The 2,878-nt window shown below is 34.4% G+C and overlaps 1 pseudogene; it reads left to right on the forward strand.

The window, feature by feature from the left end:
• The window catches only part of LOC109240293, a 15,012-nt pseudogene extending 13,850 nt beyond the window's left edge, over nucleotides 1-1,162 (forward strand).
• The last annotated feature ends 1,716 nt before the right edge of the window (nucleotides 1,163-2,878 follow it).

A 2,878-nucleotide genomic window follows, 5' to 3' on the forward strand; every position in this document is an offset into this window, starting at 1 on the left:
CCTCGTCTTTGCCAATATATCTCTTTTCATTTTGAGGCAGAGCTTTCTCATTATCGGGTTTTGCATACCCTCTGTCTACAATTTCCCACATATCCTGGGAGCCAAGAATGGCTTTCATGCGTAGACACAATTTCTCAAAATTATCTTTTGTGAGACGGGGATACTGAAAATACAGTGGACCATTACTCGCCATGGCTCTGATACCACGTTGTTGGGAAAAACCATCATATCCCGCCCAGGAATAATATCCACGATAAATAACAATAACACAAGAGAGTAACAACGACACCAAATCTTTTAACGGGGTAAAATAGAATACTTGAGTGGAGCAATATTACCACTATAATATTACAACATAGTAGTGCCAAGAGACTACTACAACTTCAAAAGAAATAACACTCTTTATTTTAGATACCTCACTACAATATTACTCACACTCACTATTTATCGCACAGACTACAATCTGTGGATTACTCTCGGCTTTCTGCTTCTCTCTCGTTTTTGTTGTGTTTGAAACTGAAACGAAACACTCCCTTTTACAGGCAAAGTTGTCGTCCAAATTAACTAATCAGAATTGGTTGTTGCAAGTTGCAAGATGGGCAACTCCCAAAATCAATTCCAAAACCAATTCTTCAAATTGGTTTTACAACTTGTTCTGCAGCGCCCACCATTGCCTTCCCTTCCTCCAATCATATCTTTTTCCTTATTCTTTTTCTTTATCTTTTATTTAATATGGGCCCCACAAGGTGAATGTAAGTTCTGTTATGCCAGCCAGCAAGGTATTCCCACTCGCAAATCTGGACAGAGCCATTTGCTTTAGTATAGAGAGGCCAGCTACATCAAGGAGTCAGCAGGAGAAAGATGAATTTGAGGAGATGCTAATATTCAAAGATTTAAAGTATGATGATAGCAAGTATAAAGTTTTGATGTGTTCGTCAATGCAGAAAAGACTGTAAATGCAGATGACACTGACAAGAAAGAGTATGCAGGAAGCTATACAAGCTTGCCACATGTTCATGGACCTAATAATGCCACTCATGTATTTGAAGTAAGAGAATTCAAGCTAGCCATCGCTGAACTGCTAGAGGACTGTGATATGGAAGATGAAGACATTATTGCGGTAACTGTGGTTCCAAAGACGCGGGAGGGCGGCGATCAATAGTGTGGAGATTGGACTTCAGGATTGTTATTAATTAAGTCCAAATTTATGTATGTTACTAGTTTCTCGCTACGTGCATTAGCACGTGTGTACTCAGTCATGTTGTATATCATTTTGTAAAACTATCAATATTATTATAACGAAAGCTTGAGTATATAACTATACATTAAAGAATACAGTAGAAATTTATGTGAACGATCTACGCGTGATGAATTATTTATCAAAATCAACATGATTGGATATCGTTTGAACCTATGAAGATAAATAATCTAGGTATAATTAGATACATGTCGTATTTATACCAACTCTAAACACTAAAAAACGCTGAATCTGGTCTCTATACAATTACTAGAATAACTTTGCATATGAATCAAGTCCGAAATTATTGCAGCAAAAACAATAATCACAAATCTATTGAAAATTCTAGTAAAAATTATCCAACGCCAATCAATAAAAGGCAAAATTTCTTAAAATAAGAATACTTAGAGAACATATTAAAATTTAATGTTAGTGAGCATTTGAATTGTGAGTTGCACCTTTATCAATGGTGTGGCTACAATATTAACTTTTTTTCTAGATAAAATGTTTCTCACAAAAATATTTTTCAGAATATTTTGTCTTCCTATGAAGCTCACTAAAATTTGCAAGATTAGTTAAAGTTCAAAGTAATATTCTAATTTTGGTGAAAAATTAATTAATTATGGACCAATATTTCATAAATCAAACGTATTAAGCAGCGTCACACACACCAATAATATTTAACTTATCAAAATGTGTAGCACTATGCCTTTACCAATATTACCGAAGAAAGTGTAAAATTTGTAAAATAAAAAAAAATCTAACAAATAGATAAAAGAATGATATAATTGAGTATGTGAAACAAACAACTTTGTTTGTGACCGGTACCTATCAACAATATGACTATAACATACATTTGATTTTTAAAGATAAATTTTTTCTCATAAAAATACTCATCAAATGTTTTTCTATGAATTAAACTAACCCAAATGCTAGATTAACAAGATTGGACACTTCAAAGTTGAGAATATTCTAATTTTAAGAAAAATGAGTCCAGAACTCATATCCAATAAATCAAAAGTACTAAGCAGCATTACACACACCGAAGTTTTTAACTTATCAATGTGTTAAAAGTAACCAGTCATCTTTTGATAGGTTTAATTATGATCATTCCTTCTAAGTTGTGAAAAAAATTACGAAACTACCTTCATAGCATATATGCCAATGCCATTCTTATTTCTATATAGTTGTCACCGTGATAAATGGACCTTGTGTTAGGGGTCTTATTTTAAAATATACCGAGCGATATGTACTAAAAAGTCACGCACGAGCGGAGCAAAAAGGAAGCAAGGGGAATTCTTCTCTTTTTTGGGGAGAAATTGGCCTAGAAGAGTGCGCTCCTCTATCTTACCCTGCTTGCCACCACTCTGAAAGTCTGATTCGCAGCTCTCTAAATCATTCCGAAATAAGTTAGGGGTAGTGTCTAGCTCAGCTCTAAGCCTAGCCTCTTTAGTTAGACAATCAGTTATATACGGACATTCAACAAGATAACCCCGAAAGGAGGCAACCCCCGAAAGGTGTCAAGTCTGAAAAATGGAATATTACTACCGAAATTGCATTGTACACCCAGAATTGTCCTAAAAAGACATTATTTGTTTATCTCACCCTTCTTTCTTTTCTTCGATTTTAGATGGTAGAAAA

The sequence above is a fragment of the Nicotiana attenuata genome, unplaced genomic scaffold, assembly GCF_001879085.1.
Source record: "Nicotiana attenuata strain UT unplaced genomic scaffold, NIATTr2, whole genome shotgun sequence".
Classification (NCBI taxonomy): Eukaryota; Viridiplantae; Streptophyta; class Magnoliopsida; order Solanales; family Solanaceae; genus Nicotiana; species Nicotiana attenuata.